The sequence below is a fragment of the Sarcophilus harrisii genome, chromosome 3, assembly GCF_902635505.1.
Source record: "Sarcophilus harrisii chromosome 3, mSarHar1.11, whole genome shotgun sequence".
Classification (NCBI taxonomy): domain Eukaryota; kingdom Metazoa; phylum Chordata; class Mammalia; order Dasyuromorphia; family Dasyuridae; genus Sarcophilus; species Sarcophilus harrisii.
The window spans coordinates 190,748,234-190,773,873 of record NC_045428.1 but is presented as its reverse complement, the minus strand read 5'-3'; the positions used below and the strand labels follow the sequence as shown (position 1 = coordinate 190,773,873).

General features: G+C 34.0%; 1 protein-coding gene across 4 annotated transcripts in view; it reads left to right on the top strand.

Moving 5' to 3' along the window:
• EPHA6 (EPH receptor A6) overlaps positions 1-25,640 on the top strand; it is a 745,715-nt gene that overhangs the window by 129,351 nt on the left and 590,724 nt on the right. The window contains exon 2 of one of the 4 annotated variants that reach the window (XM_031958891.1): positions 24,293-24,417. The exons of the other annotated variants lie outside the window; for them this stretch is intronic. The gene's annotated coding sequence lies outside the window, so the exon portion shown is untranslated. The remainder of the gene's footprint in view (positions 1-24,292; positions 24,418-25,640) is intronic. 4 annotated transcript variants of the gene reach the window in all.

Sequence of the window (25,640 nt, the reverse complement as noted above, 5' to 3'; positions counted from 1 at the left end):
TGGCAGACCCACACTTAACACCATATACCAAGATAAGGTCAAAATGGGTTCATGATCTAGGCATAAAGAATGAATTTATAAATAAATTCAAAGAACATAGGATAGTTTACCTCTCAGATTTGTGGAGGAGGAAGGAATTTTTGACCAAAGAAGAATTAGAGATCATTATGATCACAAAATAGAAAATTTCAGTTATATTAAGTTAAAAAGCTTTTGTACAAACAAAACAAATGCAGACAAGATTAGAAGGGAAACAATAAACTGGGAAAACGTTTTTACATTCAAAGGCTCTCATAAAGGCCTCATTTCCGAAATGTATAGATAATTGACTCAAATTTCCAAGAAATCAAGCCATTCTCCAATTGACAAATGGTCAAAGGATATGAACAGACACTTTTTAAAATTAGGTAAAAAAGGGTACTCTTTTCTTTTTTTAAAATAGCTTTTTGTTTACAAGTTGTATGCATGGATAATTTTACAGCATTGACAATTGCCAAACTTTTTGTTCCAATTTTTCCCTTCCTTCCCTCTACCCCCTCCCCTAGAGGGCAGGATGACTAATACATTGAACAGACATTTTTCAAATGAAATGACAGGCAATTTGTTGAGTTAATCGATCATTACATATAATTTGGGAGGCATTACTACATGGACAGATTAAATCCATTATTGATGAGAAAAAGTAAATGTTAATAGCATTTAGAAAAACTTAGGCTTTTAGTGAATCTAAGGTGATCTCTACTACTAAAATCCATTCTTTTAACATTATTCTTCCAGTGATACTATTTGTCCACAAATCATGAAAAGCAAAAAATTCTAAAGAATTGAATTTGCAGTTATCGCACAGCAGAATGGACATACAAGTTACAGTTTTTTTTTAAAGTGCAGTATATATCCTATTATCTTGCAAGTAAGAAATGACAAGGAAATTTTTAATTAGGAAAAATATTTCCTTATAGCAAGATTGAGGGAAACTAGATATAGCCTAAGTGCTTTCGTGGTAGTAGAATATAAAAGTCATACAGAAAGTTTTAATATTCTATCTAAAATGTAATAATCTTTGTTGAGGTTTTCTTGGGGTCTCTGGAAGCAGCCTTCATTTCAGTTCAGTAATCACCACAAATATAGACAGGGATTAACGTTAAAATCCTTTATTGTCTCTTTCTAAGTCTTGTCTCCTTCTCTTGGGGCTCGGCTAGTTTTTCTGGAGGCCTATCTCTCTCCTTGGTTCCGAGAGCTTGAGCTCCCACCAGCCTTCTCTGGCTTCTGAAACTCCTGGATCTCCAAAGGTTTGTGCTTCAGCTTGCAGCCACAACAAAGGTGAAAGATGGAATTAATCTGCCTCAGCCTCTGAGGGCTTCTAGTGCACTTGTCCTTTCTGCCCCTGAGAACTTCTCGCTTATATGTTCTACACTGGGTATACACAAATCATATCACTAGGAAACCATTATTTGTTGTAGGATTAAATGAATGATAAACTATATTTAACCATTATCTTCTCAATTCCACTTAGTACTTTGTTTCAAGTTCTGACCCATAACATCTCCTTGTAGGATTAAATCAATCATACTGAACCATCCTAAATTAGATAACTATTGGCTTTATCAATTCCACTGACTTAGTACCTTGTAAGAATCCTTTGTTTCAAGTTCAGAGTTCTGGCCCATAACAGAAAGTGATATATTAAATTGAGTAAATACTCTTAAAAATATATGTAAAGATGATAACAAAAATCAGGAGATGAGAAAGCATGCAAAATTTACGATTAGCTATATTGGAGGGAATACCCACATTACTGAGATTATGCATCATTGAGAGCACAAAATTCTTTTTGTCAAAGACTTTATATTAGTTACTAGTAATAAAGGATTACAAGATCCAGTTGGATTTGTCATGTGAATCCATGCTTTGAATTAATATGTTTTGGATAATGGTTTGAAAATTCTTTACTGAATAAAAAATGTTTTATATGTTTTAAATATATAAATGTCCTGTTGAAATGAGGCAATATAAATGTGTAGAGAACCCAGTCATTATGGTGAAGACTTTAAATGGAATGAGAATACATAAGAATAGGAAAACATGTTGGCAATAATCTGAAATTGTAATGTGTAAATCATAAACAACTACTGGACTAATTTTAATTTCCCTTGATTACAAGTTTGACTACCTCTGTATTTACATAGAGACTGAATAGAGCTTTGTTGGGAATGCAGTAGCTGTATTTATATTTATGGGAACTGAGATTTGGTAACTATTATGTTTCCTTTCAGTACTAACACCAACCATATAATTCCTTTTCAATAATATCTTTAGTACTAGAGTTGGAACATAGAAAAATGTGCTATAATGGGGACATATAATAATGCTCATATATTATTAGAAGCAAGAAGTAAGTGATATTCTGTAGATCTAATCTGTTCCTCTTTTTTTAGTTTAGGAGAAAATTTCCAGAGTGTTGAAGTGATTTGACTAAAATCAATTCAGAAGCTAGTTAGTGATAAATTGATATTTCTACTACAAGTTTCTATCTTCAAAATCTTAGTATTATTCCTCAAAAATTGTACTTTGAACCAACATTTCCCACAAAAATTTCAATCTAAAAGTAATTTGACAGAAAAAAATTCAAAAATGATAGATAGCCTTTCATAAAATAGAAATACAACTCTTTTCTTATTGTTGTGAATCTATAATATTAGCTACTAATTAGAACTGTAGGCATCATTTTGACTATTTTGAACATTGTTAATAGCAAATAAAATATCACTGTTACTATCAATTTGAATACATTATATTTAATGAATATAATTTACACAACTTCCAGAAACTAAATTATTGAAAATAAAATTTGGTGTACACACATATTGACAAACTCTACATGCCATCCATTGTTGTACAAATTTTGAAAGCAGATTAATTTAAACCTTCAATTAGAAAGCAATTAGGCTTGTAAAAGAAAGATTTAATGAGTGAGTAATCATGCCCTTTTTCAAGAAAAAAAAAAAGAAAGAAAAGGAAAAAGTCTGTCTGTGTCCATTGAAATAATGAATGAGTTACTTTTAAATTCAAAAATGCCTCTTTAGAATTAAGTTTTGATTATTAAATGAAAGAGAATTTGAAGTTCTACAATGTCTTAGTAGCAAGAGATTACAAGGTCCTGTCAGATTTATAATGTGACATCATTAATTTGCCCAGTACATTATAAGCATACTAGTTCTGTTGAATTGAATGAACATTTATAGTATAATTTGTAATGAATATTCTAACCTATCTATAACACATGAATGTCATTTTAAAAGAAATACTAAACTTTGATAAACTGTTTGACCTGCAAAAATGTTTAATACATGGTAAGAAGCTTTCTTCCTTTTTGAGATGAATGTAATTTTAAAAAGATACGTAATTCAAGAAATCTTACTAAATTTAAGCAGAAATCTTACTAAGAGAATTATCAAGATTTTGGAATTTTTTTTTTCTTATGAAGTTCAGGGTCAATCAAGGATTAAGGATTCCTGATAGTCTTTCTTATATCCTTTATTTTGGGGATATTTTATTAATTAATTAATATTAATTAATTGGTGAATAATTATCCCCAAGTGTCTAATTAAATAGCTTTCAAAATCTCATAGCATATTTTATTTGTCTAATGATTTTAATGGGAATTGATAATACACCATTAAGTGTGAATATTGATGGCATTCTGATGTTGAAAAAGTAACAATGAAGTAGCAGTATGGAGACTACTCTCTACCACTAATTAAGTGTGTGACTTTGAATAAATCATTTTTCTTCTCTGACCTTCAATTTGTTCACTAATAAAATGAACGATTTACAAAATCACTTTTATCATTCTTTTTGGTAGCATTTCTTTAGAATTTATAACTAATCCAACAGTCAGAGTTACAAAGAGAAATTCCATTTAAAGTAACTACTGATAATATAAAATATTTAGGACTCTATCTGCCAAGGGAAAATCAGAAACTTTATGAGCAAAATTACAGACCACTTTTCACGCAAATTAAGTCTGATCTAACCAATTGGAAAAATATTAAATGCTCTTGGATAGGGCGAGCAAATATAATAAAGATGACAGTATTATCTAAACTAATCTATTTATTTAGTGCTATACCAATCAGACTCCCAAAAAACTATTTTAATGACCTAGAAAAAATAACCACAAAATTCATATGGAAAAACAAAAGGTCAAGAATTTCAAGGCAATTAATGAAAAAAAAATCAAATGAAGGTGGCTTAGCTGTACCAGATCTAAAATTATATTATAGAGTAGCAGTTACCAAAACCATTTGGTATTGGCTAAGGAATAGATTAGTTGATCAATGGAATAGGTTAGGTTCAAGGGATAAAACAGTCAACAAATATAGCAACCTAGTCTTTGACAAACCCAAAGATCCCAGCTTTTGGGATAAGAACTTACTGTTTGATAAAAATTGCTGGGAAAATTGGAAACTAATATGGCAGAAACTAGGCATTGATCCACACTTAACACCGTACACCAAGATAAGGTCAAAATGGGTTCATGACATAGGCATAAAGAATGAAATTATTAATAAATTAGAGGAACACAGGATAGTTTACCTCTCAGACCTGTGGAAGGGGAAGGACTTTATGACCAAAGCAGAACTAGAGATCATTAGTGATCACAAAATAGAAAATTTCGATTATACCAAACTGAAAAGTTTCTGTACAAACAAAACTAATGCAGACAAGATTAGAAGGGAAGCAATAAACTGGGAAAATATTTTTACAGTCAAAGGTTCTGATAAAGGCCTCATTTCCAAAATATATAGAGAATTAACTCTAATTTATAAAAAATCAAGCCATTCTCCAATTGAAAAATGGTCAAAGGATATGAACAGACAATTCTCAGATGAAGAAATTGAAACTATTTCTAGTCATATGAAAAGATACTCCAAGTCATTATTAATCAGAGAAATGCAAAATAAGAGCACTCTAAGATACCACTACACACCTGTCAGATTGGCTAAGATGACAGGAAAAAATAATGATGATTGTTGGAGGGGATGTGGGAAAACTGGGACATTGATGCATCGTTGGTGGAGTCGTGAACGAATCCAACCATTTTGGAGAGTAGTTTGGAACTATGCTCAAAAAGTTATCAAACTGTGCATACCCTTTGATCCAGCAGTGTTACTACTGTGCTTATATCCCAAAGAGATCATAAAGAAGGGAAAGGGACCTGTATGTGCAGGAATCTTTGTGGCAGCCCTTTTTGTAGTGGCTAGAAACTGGAAAATGAATGGATATCCATCAGTTGGAGAATGGCTGAATAAATTGTGGTTATGAATATTATGGAATATTACTGTTCTGTAAGAAATGACCAACAGGATGATTTCAGAAAGGCCTGGAGAGACTTACACGAACTGACGCTGGTATTATCTAAACTAATCTATTTATTTAGTGCTATACCAATCAGACTCCCAAAAAACTATTTTAATGACCTAGAAAAAATAACCACAAAATTCATATGGAAAAACAAAAGGTCAAGAATTGGGATCATTATATACTTCAACAACAATACTATATGATGACCAGTTCTGATGGCCCTGGCCATCCTCAGCAAAGAGATCAACCAAATCATTTCCAGTGGAGCAGTAATGAACTGAACCAGCCTACGCCCAGAGAAAGAACTCTGGGAGATGACTAAAAATCATTACATTGAATTCCCAATCCCTATATTTATGCCCACCTGCATTTTTGATTTCCTTCACAAGCTACAATATTTACTTCACAAGTACAATATTTCAGAGTCTGATTCTTTTTGTACAGCAAAATAACGTTTTGGTCATGTATACTTATTGTGTATCTAATTTATATTTTAATGTATTTAACATCTACTGGTCATCCTGCCATCTAGGGGAGAAGGTGGAGGGTAAGAGGTGAAAAATTGGAACAAGAGGTTTGGCAATTGTTAATGCTGTAAAGTTACCCATGCATATAACCTGTAAATAAAAGGCTATTAAATTTTTTAAAAAATAGAATTTATAACTACATTCTAAGAAAATGGGAGTGAGGTTCCATAATTATGATGACTCACCTATTTTTTTAAACCTGTTCCTCAAACAGCCACTAAATTCTTAAATCAAATTATATATGAATTACTGGAAACTCTGCCTATTATTCCTAGATTAAGATAAATTCTTCCAGAAAGGCCAGGGAAATCCTCAATGAACAAGATAGATATAGATTCCACTTTACTGAGGAGAAATTAAAGCAACATTATCTGTTCAATTTTCTTGTTATTTCACTTAGTAACACTTGTATTTTCTTTAATATCCTATTAAAATACATAGAGATATAACACACTTTTCTCAATTGGGCTAAACAGAGTTATCAGTTAATATAAATATAAATGCAATATATATGAATTTTCCATGTATTTATTTATCATCATATGAATTCCCTATTGCTATCTAGCTTCTTTGTGAAGACCAAACTCTCATGCTGTCTTCCTTTTAAAACTCATGAGGATTATATGAACATACATGATAATGAAAAGGAAATTTGTGGTGCATTTATTTTTACCTCTATCTGTTTTCTTTTTAGCTGAATTCTTTAATGTCTTTTTACATACAAGAAGAAGGAATAAAGGAGTTAAGAAGATATTAACATTCTCTTCCTCCACTATTCATTTCCTTGTTCTTTCTCTGCAAATGCTTCATTCACCAGCATTCCCCTCCCTACAATTTCAAAATAAAATATATTTCCTTCATATTAAGAATCTCTTAATAAACAATATAAAATAGTTAAATAAGCAAAATGAAAATAGTTAACTGTTTTCATTAAAAGGATAAGTGCATGAATTGAATATAACCAGAAAGCCTATACTTTCATTCTAAGTAAAAACTTATAGAATGGTATTTTGTGATTTTAGGGAAAAGTTCAGATCCGCTCCTATAAATGACACTCTCGGACTCAATTGAAGTGAAAGTAAAATTTAATTACACAATACACAGAATAGGATGCTTACAATAACAACTAATACAGCAAATAATACATAAAAGACAAAGAATAATGAGAATTATGATTAGGATAGTAGACAGAGAGAGAATACATCACCAATCAGGAGAGCTCTGACTCTACTTTGTTTACAGTGGTTGGGAAATCCCGATAATTCAGCCTTTGAGTCCCCAACGGGAAAACCCTAGGCAGATCATCATCAGCGTAGGTGTGGTTTCAACTAGAGAATACTTTACCCACCTTTTATAGGAGTCAGGACAAAGAAGGCTTTGAGCCAAATAAAGACATCATATAAGACAGGGAAGTACTAACAAGGGCTCCAGTTAGTTGTAGTCAAGTATTGCATTGACAAGAGGGCTAGTCCTTATCAACAACAAATGTTCCAAGGAGTGGCATGTTCCTGGAATTATTTAGTTGGAGCTAAAACACATGTGGTATGTTCCCAGCTTATAGGTTAAAAAATGGTCAAGTTCTCATGGGAGAAGGAGCTAAAACATATACTCCTATGGGTGTGAGAATGGTTAAGTGCTCAAAAGAGAAAGAGCTAAATAAAACACGTCCTTATAGGTTAGGGAATGGCCCACAGGAGAAGGAGCTAAAACATATGCTCTTATGGGTTAGGGAATGGTCAAGTTCTCACAGAAGTCACATCATACCTTGATTAGGTTCACATGGTTCACATGGGGATTAGGTTCACATGGGGAAAGTCATTCACATGGAGATTGGGTTCACATGGTTCGGATGGCGATTAGGTTCACATGGGAAAAGTCACATTTTTACAATGATTTGAAATGTGGTATGACCTTAGGAAAGTACTCAGTGTCTTCATCTATAAAAAGAAGGGGTTGAACAGGTTTGTTTCTAAAATCCTTGCTAACTTTAAATATGTGGTCATATCATTCATTTTGTGTAGACAAGTGTTGCTGAGTGATTAGTGATAATGAATTAATATTTATTTTCTCCGAGAAATTCTGACCTTTAAGTGTCTTGTAGGGACCTTATCATTCTTGAATATGTATGTTTATTCTCTGAACAGCAAACTTGCCCTGATCCAAAGACATTCTCAATTTTCATGAGAGTAATTGATTCTAAAAAATAGCACAAAACTAAAACGTGCAAATATTGACATATTGAATGTATGCAAAATAATTTAATCAGGCCAGGAAACCACCAAAACCTATTGTCTTTCAATAGAGATTTCAGGAAATACACTCTTCTGCATATATATTTGCAGAATATGTATATATATTCTTTATAAAAGAAACATTAATTCTGATATTATGCACTTTTCTTAACACAGAAATTTTAAAATAAGATAACTCTAAAATAAAATGCAATACCCAAAATAGATTCAGTAACATGCAAAGCATTTTTCTCAGTAATAATTCCCCAGAATTCTATTATTCTTTATGCTAACATCTCAATGAAAAGAAACATAGCATTATGAAAAAAATGACTATTACCTGAAATTAGAGTATATATAATACATAAATACTATACAGCAGATACAGTTTTTAAAATTAAGATATTTCAGTTCTTACCTTCCACTAGGTCAGAGGGCAAAGTGATGACATTTTACTATATACTATACTTCAATTAATGTCTTTTACATTGACTGCCCTCTGAAAAACAAGTGACAATTTGCTGGTAGTTTAGTTGCTACTTTCTGAAGAAATATCACTTCTGACACTTTGACTTTTACTGGAAGTGAAAGGCATCGAAGATCATGAAGGACACACCAGCTTGAAATAATATATCCTAGCATGATGCCATCTGTTCCACAAATTTGTGCATATCATATTTCTCATTTTTACTCTATACTGCATATGCCTAGAAATGTGCATGGTTGCCAACATGAAAGTAAAAATGAAGTGACTAATAATACAAGTGAGTTCTTTGAAGTCATGACAGTCAAAATCATGAATATTGGGGACTGACAGTGTGTTGTTCTTCGAATCCCTGGGAAATCTAATTGTGAACCAATATATGTTTCTATGGAGGCAAGAGGAATTGCTAAATGGTCAAATTATCTGATAATGGGTTTCAGGTTAGTCTCAGTAGAATATACCTGAAAATGTAATTCCAAAGTTACCTGTGACAGTGAAGTAGTAAATGTAAGATGAAAGAAATCAGTACTATGGAAACAAAAGTAATAGTTCACCTTTGGGATTAATCATTATATGTTAAGAAATCATTTTAAAATTCTAATATCAGGGAAAATAAGTACCCTAAAGACAAAGGCCAAAATGGAATGAATTGCACGAATTAAACGCTTGAACATTGTTCAGTTGCTTCACAGATAAAATCTAAAATTTTTATTTTAAAAATTATATTTCAATTATTATAATAATGAAATTAAATATTTATTTTAAATATGTAATTTCATTTTTATAATAATTGAAATAGAATTTATCATTTTTATTAAATTATCATATTATGTTATTGAAAAAACAAATCTGTATGCAATTCATATTTTTGCTTTGGTTAAAAATAATATTTCCATTTAACTGTTTCTTATTGTGGGTATTACCCTCATAATATAATATATAAGATTATCTTATAATATGATAAACATTAAAATATAATTCATCTCCCAAACAATTTCTAGCCTTTGTTTAAGCTCATTTAGCAAAAGAAGCAAATTATATTTATTTTAGAGATTTGAAAATAATTTTAAAAACTATAATAATAAGAAATCCCTATTTTGAGTAATAAATGCCTTTAAAATTTTATACTACATATATATTAAATTCAAGATTAACGCTCATTAAATCTAAACATGTATTTTGTTGGAAACAAAAAAATTAATAATGTTAAAACTTTCTGACTAGTGACTTAAATCCATTGTTTAAATCAAACACCCTATTAGCTATCATTCCTTGGTAACGCATTTCAATGTATTTTTTGTTATAGATAGAAAATATCTTTCTACTATTTAATTTACAGCTCTTTGTCAAGAATATAACTCTTAGCAGGAATAAAAGAAATAGAAAAATCTATACCGAATATTCAGAAATAATAAATATTATTTAAGAAACAAATTGGACAATGTAAACATTGCTACCTCTTTCCCACACCTTTTTTTTTTAACAAAAGATATATTTAATTCGCTCCTCCTTATTATCCAGAATAAAAACATTATGCTCTGTGTATGTGTGTGTGTGTATACATATGTATAAAACTGAAGTGAGATAAAGAAGTTTATGAGAATGTCACTAAACTTATAATAAGATATGAAATCCTAATTGTTGGCATGAGACAACTCATATGAAATTTGTTCAGAATCAGGCTTGCTTTTTATGCACTGAAAATTTAAGTAATATGATATTTGTGAACATATGAATACAAGGAGAAAGTATTCACTTTTTAAAGAACTACATGTACACAGATATAGATGAAGTTGGCAATTAAATTTCATAGAGTTGTGATGTGGGTTGTGTTTTGAAGGAATTGAGTAGATACGAGGAGGAATATTATTTGAGATAGAAGGGATTGTGTATAAGAAATAGACATGTGGGTAAAAATGGTGAGTACAATAAACAGTGAGGATACTAGTCTGGCTAGAGAAAAGAATTTGTGTTGAACACAAAGAAATAACAACAGCAAAGATTAGAAACATATGGATGAAGAAAGGAAGAAGGAGAACAAGAAATACACATATGTGTATGTGTGCTTAAAATGTATGTATATATGTGTATATATATATATATACACATAAATATATAGTAGATCTAATTAGAAAAATATTGCAACTATTGGAATTATATGCAGGAAATTTTGAAAACCAATGCTGTGATAGTGTGGTATAATGAGGGAGGAGAAAGAAAGCTAGCAATGGATGTCAATAGAGGAGTTCTAGGCTCAACTCCAATATTATTTTTGTGATTTTGGATAAAGAACAAGTCATTAACTTAATCAATGCTTAATTTCATTAACTGTAAAATGTAAAAACTAAGTGAGGGTTATGATCTTTAAAGTTCTTTCCTGTGAAGATCGTGTATTTTAAGATCAGCACGAGACAGGAATTCAGGTTAGGGGAAAATCGTCAGTCTTTATTCTCAGTGAAGAAGGATCGGAGGTGGAAGAGAATCGGCGATAGCAATGTGTGCAGCTGAGTCAAGAAGCTAGCTCGACCAGCAGCCACACAACCAGAAGCTCGGAGTCTCGAACCCAGCCCAATCTCTCCCCGCTTCTCTTCCTGTCTCTCTCTCTGCCTCCACACACCAAAATCGTCATTTCCTATACAACACATCAGGACTTGCACGGAGAGTGGGCAGGGACCATTCTTTATCCAATCATATATATTAATAGAGTATAGCCCAATTACTATCTAGCCTCATGTACTTGGGACCTCAGTGCATCAGCTCAAACCTCAGCCCATTACATCTCCCATTTTCTTTTATTTTAGAACACAGGTGGTCATGCCATCCTGACTCCTCAGGGAGGTCAGAGCCCCAAGGGGTGATCACAGCCTCCCTAACTTCTCAGGGAAGGAGATGAAAGCACTGAAAGGAGGTGATCACAGCCTCCTGACTTCTCAGAAAAGGCGGTGAAAGCACTAAAGGAGATGATCACGCCCTACCTGACATCTCAGGAAGGAGATGAAAAGCACCAAAGGGAAATGGGGTTGCTAGGGGTTTCTGGGCTGAAGGGTCTTATTATGCACAAACCCATCAGCATGGGAGATATTACACAAGCATAGCAACAACGCAGAGGCTATTAGGGATGACCCTCCCCTCAGTCAGTGCAGGCTCAATGTGGTGTAACAAACATGAATTGTACACACAAGTAGCGGAATAGTAAACAATATAAATCAACATGGCATTGGAAAAGATCACCAGAAGTCCTAGAAGGTGGCTATGTAAACAACAGTCACACATACACCTTCTTCAGCAGCCAAGAGATAGTCCAAAACCAATCTATTGTCCATTGTTTCACATGTCAGGAATCCTAATGATCCCCTGAGTTTTGAAGTCCTGAAAAAGTCTTTTTATGTGTTAGGGAATCCAATGATTCCAGCAGATTTTGAAGTGTTGTAACAGTCTTATCATTTCTCAGAGAATCCAATGATTCCTGAGAGTTTTCAAGTCCTATGTCTCAGAGAATCCAATGATTCCTGAGGGTTTTGAAGTCCAACAATCTTTGATGTCCATGAGTCAAACGCCATAACTGCCACGCTCTTTCAATGGTGAGCACAATCAGCAACAGCACCACCCGATATTTCTTGGGTCTTCTCCTTTGTTTCAAAGGTCTGCTCCGTCTCTCTGCGATGGACAAGGCGAATATTCACCACTTTCTGGGTCTCTCCACATCACCTGGCAATTATCTAAAGATAGTGGAGCTGCTCACACTGGACACTGACCTTCCGGTGGGTTATAAAACCTGTCAGCTGGAGCCAGTGCATCTTTGTCAAAAATCAAGAAGTTAATAGTATAAAGAGCTAGATTTAGAAGTTCTCTAGGGTTACCTGTGGCTCCCCCTTTCTTTTGTTTTTGGAGTAGTGTCTTAATATCTCTGTTTCTCCTCTCCAATATTGCCTGTCCTTGAGGATTAAAAGGTATGCCGTGGTGTGTAAAATCTTATACTGTGCACAAAAGTGTGCAAATGCTTCAAGTATAAGCAGGACCATTGTCTGTTTTTATTGCTTGTGGCACACCCATAATGGCAAATGCTTGTATGAGGAATTCAGTGACCACTCGGGCTGTCTCTTTTGCTGCTGGCATTGCAAAAGTGAATCCTGAAAAGGTGTCTACCACAACATGGATGAAAGACAGATGACCAAAAGATTTATAATGGGTCACATCCATTTGCCAGATTTCACTGGGTCTCAAACCACCAGGGTTCTTCCCTGGAGGCAGTGTAGGAGTGTGGAAAGGAAGGCAAGCCCTACAGGCTTTTACTATGCTCCTAGCTTCCTCTCTTGTTATTCCAAATTGTAAACTTAAAGCTCGAGCAGCCTGATGATATTTAGAATGAGATGCCTGAGCTTCTTGGAACAAAGGGGTATTGACCAACATAGTTAGAAGGCTATCTGCCTTTGAATTGCCATCAAATATGGGACCTGGAAGTCCACTATGAGAATGGACATGTAATATATAGATCTTACCTGGATGCTTTCTCACTTGCCTCTAGGCTGCAAATTTTATTTGGGCTGTGGCAATTCTTTGTACCACACCTACTGAACAGGCTGAATCAGATATTATATTTATGTCTCCTGGATAATAAGTAAGAGCTAGAATGATCGCGTACAATTCATTCTGCTGAGTGGATCTGAAAAGGAGTTCTGACTACTCTTTTATAGTTAGATCATGAGAGTCAGCACTAAATATTATGTTTGGATGCATCCGTGAAGATTGTTGGTCCTTGAAGAGGAACTTTAGAAACTTTTTCTTCAAGAGTCCATCGCCAATTATGTAATAGTCTAGTTATCTTTAATGGACACCCATGTAAAAAATTTGGAGCCATGGCTAATAAAATTTGCCACTCTGGGATGGTCTCACAACACACATTAATTTGTGTATTGGTATAAAAGGTGTATATCTTATCAGGTCTTGTCCCAGATAATTGTACTGCTCGTTTAGTGGCCTTTAATAAAATTCTAGCCACAAGCACTGGGTAGGGTGTAAGGCTTTGATCTGGTTGTGCCAGGAGGTTCACCCACTCTATCACAGTGTCCTTGATGAAGGACTGCTGTGGGTGCCTCTTTTGTGGCAAAAACTGATATCTCCAAGGCTTTTTGAGTGACTCTTTCAACCACATTGGATAAAGCCAGTTCAACTTCTCTCAAAGCATCTTGAGCTTCTTTTGTAAGCTGGCGTGGTGAATTTAAAGCACTGTCTCCCCTTAAAATGTCATATAACTGGTTGTAACTGATAGGTAGTCAAACCTAACACTGGTCGTATCCATTGGATATCTCCTATCAATTTCTGAAAATCATTCAATGTGTTTAGCTTTTTCTGTTCTTAAGGAGAGTTTTGAACTGTAAGCACTTAGGTATACTTCATATCCTAAATATTGAAAAGGAGCATGTCTTTGAATTTTTCTGGTGCTATGTATAATTTGTAATTCCTAGTGTTTCTATGGTCTTTTGTAGACATGCCTCTAACATTTATTCCTCAGGTGCACATCCCAAAATCTCATCCATGTAATGTAATAGCATAACTTTTGGGAATGCTTTTCTTACTGAGCAAGAGCAGCAGCAACATACTTTGATACATAGTAGGGCTGTTTTTCATTCCTGTGGCAAAACTGTCCATTCATATCTTTTATAAGGCTCTAGATAAGTTAACGCTGGGCACTGAAAAGGCAAATGTTTTCATATCCTCCTTATCCAGAGGGATAGAATAGAAACAATCTTAATATCTATGACTCCAAAGAGGCCATTCTCTAGGCAACTGAGTAGGAGATGGAAGTCCAGGCTGGAAGAGTTCCATAGTTTCCATCTGTTCATTCTACTTTTCTTAAATCCGTTAACATCCTCCATTTTCCAGATTTCTTTTTCACAACAAACATTGGGAATTCAAGGACTTAGAAGGTTTTAAGTGTCCTTGGTCAAGCTGTTCCTGTACTATATCTAATAAGGCCTGAATTTTATCTTTACTTAAGGGCCACTGCTCTATCCACACTGGGGTATCAGTTTTCCATTGGATAGGAACAGGTGAAAGTGTTGGCAGGCCTTCAACAGCAGCCCTGCTTAAAAAACGAAGTACTCATTTTTAACCCTAATTGCTGTAAAACGTCTCTTCCCCACAGATTGATGGGGATTTTTCAACTTAAAAGGAGTAAAACTCCTGTTTTGCCTTCAAAGTCCATCTCATAGGGGCAGACTACACTTCAGCTGCTATTGATCCTCCTACACCAGACATGTAGCTGTCTGTTTAATCTTTGGCCAGTGACTGGGCCAGCTGGCACTCTAATGACTGTCCGATCTGCACCAGTGTTACCAATCCTTCCAATGGAAGGCCATTTATATAGATCGTGAGCATAGGTCGGTCAGTTGTTCTAGCTGCTGTCCAGTAAATTGCTGGATTTTGTGATCTGGAATCAGAATCTGGTGTACTATCACCAGGCTGCTTATTAGGATTCTGTATGAGTAAACCTGATGCTACTATTTCTCCTGATAAGTCACACATTGTCTGCCTGTATTGGTGACTGGGATATTATCTACACATTCCCAGTTTCCCACATCAGTATGTGGATGGACACTGTTTTGTACGTACTCTCAGGAGGTAAAATGGTCAAGCTACTGTGCCTGGGGCAAGGGATCCATAGGCTGGAGAGGAACAGATTTCACCTCTCAGGGGTATCTCAGTTGTCTCAGCTGCATACAAGTCTCATTCTCCCTAATTGTAATCCCTTTCTTCCATCAGGTTGCTTCTGGCTGATTGATTGTGTAATCCCTTTCTGCCATCATATGGCTTCCTGGCTGATTGGTCATATTGGGGTATTGGCCGTCTAGGCACTCTCTGGGTGCACCATTGGCTGCCATCATGCCCAAGTGTTTTTGCCTGGGGCCTGGGGCTGGGCCCTCATCCCGTTTCCCTGAACCTGTCTCACATTCTGAGGCCCAATGGAAGCCTCTGTTGCATTTTGGACATGGGATACTGGGTCTTGTTCTCCCACCCTGTTTTCTCATTCTGCCTCTATACCAACATTGAGCTTTCAGATGCCCTACTTTACCACACTGAAAGCATTGCCGTTTCTCTCTAGAAGTCCCTTGCCGGAAGGGACCCTGTCTACCCATGCTGGGATCTTGGGAAGTCTGCATCATAGTCTGGCTATAAAAGGCATTTGTGCCCACTGTGGCACAGAGTCTTATGAACTCCTCTAAATGAGCATCCTTACACAGTCCTAGAATAATCCTTCTGCACACCTCATTAGCATTTTCCTTAGCAAGTTGCCTTATTAAGACATCTGTTGTTGGATTTTCCCCATTAGTTCTTGTGATAGCAGTCTGCAAACGTCCCACAAAGTCAGCAAAGGGCTCATCTGGCCCTTGCATTATTTTTGTGAAGGCCTCACCTTTATCATTTTTATTGTGAATCGAATCCCATGCTTTGATAGCATTAGCAGCAATTTGCTCATATGCTGCTACTGAATAATTAACCTGTACTGTGATGTCTGCATATGGATCTATACCTTGTAGTAGGTCATAGGTGATCGCAGCATGAACAGCATTTTGACTATTTTGTTGGGCTTGTATCCTGCAGAGCTCACTATATTCAGAAAGCCACATGTAATTTTGTCCAGGTTCTAGGCATACCCTTGCTATAGATTTCCAGTCATCAGAGTCAAGACTTGAAAGCCAAATTCTGTAACAGCATCTTATACATAAGCTGATGTAGCCCTCATACTAGTGCAGGCCTTTTAAGATCTTTAATGATTTCTATGTTAAAAGGGGCGTATCTTTGACTTTGTTGACCTGAGTCATTAGACTGGGAAATTACAGGAAACATAAGTGGCTGAAGCTCCCGGATGTCCACACCCTTTTCTTTGGCCTTCATTAAGCCCTCTTGAAGCCTACTCAAGATTGGTCCTGTCACTGCCCCCCACTGCCCCTCCTCCCTCCATCCCAGAGGGTGGAGTTGGTAGGAGAGTCAATCACTTGCTCCTGGGGTGGGGCTGGAAGCCACCTCCTGAGGGAAGGTCACCACCCTTGCTCACTTAAGTCTCCATGCCCTGTGGGGATATGGTCATTAATCTCTTCATTGTCTTCCTCCTTAATATCATGGTCTAATTTGAGGGAGGAGTGGAAGGAGCCCAGGGTTTTTCTTTCTTCTAGGGATTCTTAGTGCTAACTGAAATACATTGTATAAATAAAATGCCTCCATGGAAATTGAATGAGGACCATATTCTCTGAAATGTATGGACATCTCTTGTCCAACCCTGGACCAGTTATCTCGAGAGATCTGCTCCTCCTCTACGATCCAAGGGGAGATGCAGTTTAATATACCCACAAATCTCGCTATCTGTTCCCAAGTTATAAGTAACCCATGTATTTCTGTCAGCTTAATCATGCTTTCCATAGCACCACTCTTGGGTGGGGTTGGGGGCGGGGATGGAGAGTCTTTAGCTAGCATTTGTCCCATTTTAGCCAAAAAAAAAAAAAGATTACTGGTTTAGTTTTTAAGAAAATAAGTTCCTTATTTGTCTATTAACAATACTCACCCAAGTTCCTGGTCACCGGAGACTTCTTCAGTCCTTGGTTCCCACCGTTAGGCACCAAATGTGAAGATCGTGTATTTTAAGATCAGCACGAGACAGGAATTCAGGTTAGGGGAAAATCGTCAGTCTTTATTCTCAGTGAAGAAGGATCGGAGGTGGAAGAGAATCGGCGATAGCAATGTGTGCAGCTGAGTCAAGAAGCTAGCTCGACCAGCAGCCACACAACCAGAAGCTTGGAGTCTCGAACCCAGCCCAATCTCTCCCTGCTTCTCTTCCTGTCTCTCTCTCTGCCTCCACCCACCAAAATCGTCATTTCCTATACAACACATCAGGACTTGCACTGAGAGTGGGCAGGGACCATTCTTTATCCAATCATGTATATTAATAGAGTATAGCCCAGTTACTACCTAGCCTCATGTACTTGGGACCTCAGTGCATCAGCTCAAACCTCAGCCCATTACACTTTCCCTTTCTAAAATTCCATAGTTCTAATACTTTACTTTGAAATATCAAAAAAAAAAAATATTAAATGCTCTTGGATAGGGTGAGCAAATATAATAAAGATGACAACATTATCTAAACTAATCTATTTATTTAGCGCTATACCAATCAGACTCCCAAAAAACTATTTTAATGACCTAGAAAAAATAACAACAAAATTCATATGGAAAAACAAAAGGTCAAGAATTTCAAGGAAATTAATGAAAAAAAAATCAAATGAAGGTGGCTTAGCTGTACCAGATCTAAAATTGTATTATAGAGCAGCAGTTACCAAAACCATTTGGTATTGGCTAAGGAATAGATTAGTTGATCAGTGGAATAGGTTAGGTTCAAGGGACAAAGCAGTCAACAACTATAGCAACCTAGTCTTTGAAAAATCCAAAGACCCCAGCTTTTGGGATAAGAACTTACTATTTGACAAAAATTGCTGGGAAAATTGGAAACTAATATGGCAGAAACTAGGCATTGATCCCCACTTTCCACCGTACACCAAGATAAGGTCAAAATGGGTTCATGACCTAGGCATAAAAAATGAAATTATTTAAATTAGAGGAACACAGGATAGTTTACCTCTCAGACCTGTGGAAGGGGAAGGAATATATGACCAAAGAAGAACTAGAGATCATTACTGATCACAAAATAGAAAATTTCAACTATACCAAACTGAAAAGTTTTTGTACAAACAAAACTAATGCAGACAAGATTAGAAGGGAAGTAATAAACTGGGAAAATATTTTTACAGTCAAAGGTTCTGATAAAGGCCTCATTTCCAAAATATATAGAGAATTAACTCTAATTTATAAAAAATCAAGCCTTTCTCCAATTGAAAAATGGTCAAAGGATATGAACAGACCATTCTCAGATGAAGAAATTGAAACTATTTCTAGTCATATGAAAAGATGCTCCAAGTCATTATTAATCAGAGAAATGCAAATTAAGAGCACTCTAAGATACCACTACACACCTGTCAGATTGGCTAAGATGACAGGAAAAAATAATGATTGTTGGAGGGGATGCGGGAAAACTGGAACATTGATGCATTGTTGGTGGAGTTGTGAATGAATCCAACCATTCTGGAGAGTAGTTTGGAACTATGCTCAAAAAGTTATCAAACTGTGCATACCCTTTGATCCAGCAGTGTTACTACTGGGCTTATATCCCAAAGAGATCATAAAGAAGGGAAAGGGGCCTGTATGTGCACGAATATTTGTAGCAGCCCTCTTTGTAGTGGCTAGAAACTGGAAACTGAGTGGATGCCCATCAGTTGGAGAATGCCTGAATAAATTGTGGTATATGAATATAATGGAATATTATTGTTCTGTAAGAAATGACCAACAGGATGATTTCAGAAAGTCTGGAGAGACTTACACAAACTGATGCTGAGTGAAATAGAGCAGTGACCAGGAGATCATTATATACTTCAAAACAATACTATATGATGACCAGTTCTGATGGCTCCTGCTATCCTCATGTAATGAGATCAACCAAATCATTTCAATGGAGCAGTAATGAACTGAACCAGCTAGCCTAGAGAAAGAAATCTGGGAGATGACTAAAAACCATTACATTGAATTCCCAATCCCCATATTTATGCCCACCTGCATTTTTGATTTCCTTGACAAGCTAATTGTACAATATTTCAGAGTCTGATTCTTTTTGTACAGCAAAATAATGGTTTGGTCACATATACTTATTGTGTATCTAATTTATATTTTAATGTATTTAACATCTACTGGTCATTCTGCCATCTGGGGGAGGGGGTGGAGGGTAAGAGGTGAAAAATTGGAACAAGAGGTTTGGCAATTGTTAATGCTGTATAGTTACCCATACATATAATCTGTAAATAAAAGGCTATTAAGTAAAAAAAAGAAATATCAAAAATAAAATCAAACAAACAAAAAAATCCTCCAAGACTACTATGTACATTGATTATTGAGATAAGCAAATGGATATAGGTTAAAAATAGAAGCAATGGCTTTATTTGTATCCTTCCTTACAAGCTTGCTTCTTCCTGACTCTGTTCTTTCATTTGGCTCCTTGTCTCACTTTTTATAATTTTGGGATTCATGCTCAGCTCTTTTATAAAATAGCTAATTAAATTTGTTGGATTCACATATATTGAAAAGCATCTTAAACTGTGGATTGTGACCCCATAGAGTCATAAACTGAATATGGGGATCATAAAATTATGATTTTTTATCAGTGAATGTCTGATTTGTATACCTATTTATATACCTATATACCTCATAAAAATTTCTCAGGTGAAAAAGGGCCATGAGTGGAAAAAAGTTTAAGAGCACCTGATATATTGTATCTGCTTACCTTCACTCTCTTCCTAATATACATCCTAATACAAACTTATTACAATTTTCTGGGAAGATTGCAGGCAATCACCTTACAATCCTCTTGATTATATTTCTTCTTCCACTGAATCTTTCATTTTACTGCAAAAATATTTTTTTACATGTATACATCTGGTTATGTCACTCTTCTGTTAAAATTTCTCTTTCTCTTTATTGCTTCAATTAAATTAACCTTAATAAGAATTTGTTGAGTACTTATATAAATGAAGGCACTGAACAGACCTGCAAATAAAAAGAAAAATCAAGAATCAAAACTATTAAGGAGTTTACATTTGAGTGGGATTAAAAACATAAAGTAAATACAGAATGTATACAATATATGTTTTAAAAGTAATTTGTGTGGAAGATGACACAAGAGAAAACATTTGCCTCCTAAGTAAACCTCAATCCTTCTAGATTGATATTCAGGGTCCTCCACTATCTAGTTCCACATTGTCTTTGTAATCTTACCACGAATTTTTTCCCTTAAACACTTGCCAAACTAATCTGCATGCTATTATTTGAGTTTCCATGTTCTTTACCATCTCTATGACTTTATTTTATTTAATCTATTTTTCTAAAATTAATTTCTGAAATCCCCTTCTTTTCATACTCCATTAGCAGAATAATTTCCCAATCCATTGTCTGATTTTGACAGACTTCGTTCTCTTTGTAATCAAAAGGCCCCTCCAGAAAACTATGGATATCAGTACATCATATGGCCTTTGGGGATGAAAGACAAAGACAGCAATTAGTGGACTTTGCCCAAAGAATAAGACTCATGTCACTGCAGAGATAGCATATGTGCCTTTAAGGACTTTTAAAAAAAATTATTGTTTTAAAAATATAAATTCACAGAATATCAATGTACTATAAATTTGACATTTTTTACAAGTTATAATTTGGAGACTGATATATTTTCCTTTTGTAATGTAGTTGCTAAGATAATTTTAAATTTACAGAATCTCTGTTCTCTTGGAACTGCAAATACTCTCATAGACTCTGGAACTTTGATCCATCAGTAAGTGTGTAGTTGCTACCAAGTATTCTTTAGCCCATTCTCTACCACAGCATCCTAAACCTGTCCTTCTGGCTTTTGAAATTGTCTTTGGCTGGATAATATCTTGTCCCAAACTTTTGTAGACTCTGAAACTTCAGGATTCAATTTGAGGTGTTATTTTAAAAAGTTATTTAAAGGGAAATATGTGTAGATATCATCTATAGTGCTACTTCTACTCTGTCATCTTAATTCTGCCCCTAGAAGTTCCACAACTTTTCTATTTTCTATATAATTTTAATTATATATGTTTGTTTCCTCTCTACTAAATGTAATTTCCTCCAAGACATCAATGTTTTCTTTATATTTGAATCCTCACTAACACAGTGTCGCCAGACTTACTATATACCATATAGTAAGTGCTGAATAATAAAAGTTTTTTTTTTCCTTTCTTTTTTTTTTCTTGTCCTATTTAGGGGTGTGTGTGTGTGTATGTGTATGTGTGTTCACCAATTCTCAATTTTTTCATTTTGATATTGATTCCTGATGTTTTTAACAAAAGACAAACTGATACAATTTTTATAAAAGCCTTATAAAAATCAAGATAAACCACAAGTTATGCTCTTATTTTCTCTTTTATTTCTGTCCTTTTTAAATTCAAAACTAAATAGCAAATGGAATTTTTTATGAACAAACTATATTTCTAAAATGGAAAGTTATATTTGTTTCTGTTAGTTGTCCTTTACTTTGTTATACCCTTCTTATGCCTTCTCTCATAGTCACTTCTGGTAAAACACCAATACTACTACTTTTACTACAACCGGTTTTCTAATTTTTATATTATTATCTTATTTTCTTTAAAAATTAAGGATACTATTTTGGATGCATACTGTCACTTGATAGCTTTTATCAAGCTGTCTACAAAATGTTCTTTTTTAATTTCCTTTTTTTCTCATTCTCTTTTTGATTTCTTGAAGTCTGGCTTCCAGTCTCATAATTTACCTGAAACTGCCCTTTCCAAAGTCACTAATCTTTTAGCTTTTAATTACCAAATTTAATGTCCTTTTCTATATTCTCATCCTTCTTTACTTCTTCGTATTCTTTGATATTCTGGACCATTTTCTTCTTGATATTCTCCTTTCTTTCTCTAAGTTTTTTTTGGATACTTCTTTTCAGATTGTCTTCCTATATGTCTTCTGTTTCAGTTGCCCATCATCTCCTGGGTGTACAGTTGCAATAGACCACTGCTTGGCCATTCTGCCTCATCTCTCTTAATAATTTGCTCAGCTATCAAAGTGATATTCCTAAAGAACAGGTCATACCATGGCACCTTTGACTCAATAAACTTCAGTGATTCCTTTGTTACTTCCAGATTCAAGTATATTATCCCCAGGTTTGTTCTTAAAGTGCCTTATTACCTTTTTGTTCTTACTCATTGATGTTTCTCACATCAAGTACTCCCTCTTCCATCCTGCATTATTATCAAAAGCTGTACCTGCAGCCTGAAATTAGTTTTTCCCCATTTTTGTCTCTTAACTTTCTTGATTTCTATTAAGTTCTTTAATTTAGTGCTTTCTTTCTAAAATGATTTTCAGTTTATTCTAGGTATATATTATTTTGCATAGTTGCTTACAGATTATCTCTTGTTAGTAGACCATGAGCAACTTAAAAGTCAGAACTATATTTTCTTTTTTCTCTCTTTATTTAGCATAATGCCTGGAAAATAACAAATATATAATAAATGCTTGTTGATTATTTTGTTATTAAAATATCAAAATCATTTCTACTTGGAAATAGCTAATATGTTCTCATGAACTATTTTCAGGGAGGAAAAAAAATGTCCAAAATCTTATTATGTAATATGGAACTACATGTTTACTCTGTAAACAGTTGGAAAATTTATAAAACCTTTGTGGTTCCCTAAACTGTTCAGGTTATTTTTGATGGAAATTATTTCTCCAGACATAATAATCAGTTAGCTTTTACTATATATTTGTCATTAATTTATTAAACATTTAGTATATTTTTGTTACTTATTTGTTGGAATTTAAGATAAATTACTTTATTTGACATTTTTTAAGCAATTAGCATTATTTAGTTATGATTTCTAGTCTTATCTGCACAATACCATTTTCTTGAACATTATTTTGCATTAAAGTAAATCTTACTTTATCTTCTGGATTTTGTATTAGTTTTAGTATCAAAATTTGTGGAAAACAAAAGCCAAATTTGTAAAACAGAACTAGGAAAATTCAAATTGTGTGTTTATACAAATTACATACTAATAAGATGATGCTAAATTTTGTGTGTGCATATGAATAAATTTCTTTTCTATATCATTTTACAAAGGAACCTATTTTTAAATTATTTACCTGAAAAGTCTTCAGAGTTAAGCAGAAAATATTATCAGATACTGATGAGCCTAAAATAATAATGATTTCAAATAATCTGAGTGAAGAATAAACTTTCAAATTAAAACAGATAAATTATAAAATTAAACTAACACTTTTATAAAAGTTTTATGCCCTAAATAGTGAAATTTGAATGATTAAAAAAATTACCCTTCAAAATTTAACAAGAGAGAATTATTATAATTACAAATAGCCTGAACTTAGTCAACATTATTTATCAAAATTAATGTACATACTAAACCCATAATAAAATAGAAAAGTGCCACAAGATACATCTTATGCTCTTCTTCCCCTATAATATATTTCAATATATACTATTTCCATACGTATTTCTAGATAGTTTCAAGTGGCAGCAAATGTAGGGATAATTAAAATTGTTTGCCTTAATGATGTGCTATATTAGTATCCTCTGTTATTTAAATGTTATACTGTTTGTTTTCATTAATGAGTAATATTTTTAAACTATATAAGAGCATTTTTGTTTATATTTTCCATTTATATGTTGGACTTATAATTCTCAGATATTCTTGTTATAGAAATAAGACATTTTTCTTTGTGTCTATATGCACACTCATGTATATACACATCATCCTCAATTAGGTAATGATACCTTGAAAAGCATACGAGTATAATGCATGGAGTATTAGCCATGCTTCTAATTTAACAAACACCAGAATATTTTCAAATATGTTATAATTCAATTTAATACAGTGTCATTTTAGTAATTTCTGAGGATAAAATTATTTTAATATGGAAAAAGTCATTAGTGGAAATGAATATTTAATCTCATAGTGCATCTTTATGATGCAAAGTTACTAACAAAGTATGAAAAAAAAACCCTAAGGAAAATTTGATTTAGCTTTCCTATGCTTTTCCAGACCCATTTCCAACACTGCTTAAAGGGGGGAAAAGTCAAGAAGGAAGGCCCTGAAGAGAACTACCATCACAGAACCTGGTGATACGTCTACTATGGATATACAGGCTGCAGCTCCTTTGGAGCCAGGTTAGCTAAATTTCCAGGAAACACACACATTTTAATTTTTTTAAATTAGGAATCTTTTCTGAGTGTGCAAAATGATGTTTTCAGGTTAACTTACATCATTCCAAATAGAGTTTTTGAATATATTTTTAAATCCCCATGGTGCTTTGGAATCTTCTTATTTCATAAGGTTTATATTTTAATACATCAATAATTGACAAAAACTGAGTTAATTGGAGGTGAAGTTCATTGTGTTTGGAATCTTAGAAATGGGAATAATATTTTAAGTTATTATAAATATCCTTTTATCAAATGAGATATAGATTAAGGACACTGATGATTCTTGACAATCTAATAAAATGAATATTTTATAAGATTTTCATCTTGTAACAATGTTTGGCTAATTAATTACAATAGCTAATGTTTATTTTTGTTCAACTCAGACTTTGAGCTAAGCAGCTGAAGCATGGTATTTTTCTCATTTAATTTGTTTCAAGGGCCTCAATAACCTTTTTTCCTTTATAGTTATGCCTAAGGAAAGTTTAAAATTATATGCTTCTATTATGAGATTGTTTTTGATAAAATAAAATCTTCACATAGAAAAGAATATAACTACTTTGGCCTGATGGCAAGTCTTACACATGGCATCCACAGAGTTTTCCTTTGAAAATCGATATATATGGATATATAATTCATCTGACATATACCTCATTCCATAAATAATCATTTCCTTGGGGACCATGGGGACACGTTTAACTAACTAAAATATATTATGTATGATCACCTTTTTAAAAAAACATTTTTAAGTATAATTATTTCGTTTATCACAATGCAAAAAAGTTACACGAGTAAATGGAAGTACTTATTATGATTTTAAGTAAGTATGCTCTGAAGAGTAAAATATGAGTCTTCTCAATTTTAAAATAGAAATAGTTAAAATTGTTCTATAATGAGCATTTTTTCTGTGATGAGTAAAAGAATTATACTGGAAAAGCATGTTATTAAGAAACCAATCTGAATGGAAGGGAGGGTAGATTGTCACTTTAAGAGATGTTGCAGCAACTCATGCAAACAGATCAAAAGATAGACGAAAGATATAAGGAAGACCATTATATATTTATAAGTAATACTAGTCATGTGGAAAAGAGGAGAAAAATACAAGATCAGTACTAGAACTGTAGGCTAAACTACAAATTGAATTTATCCCAGCTACTACTCGGGCCCAACTTCAGTCTATTTTCAGTGTT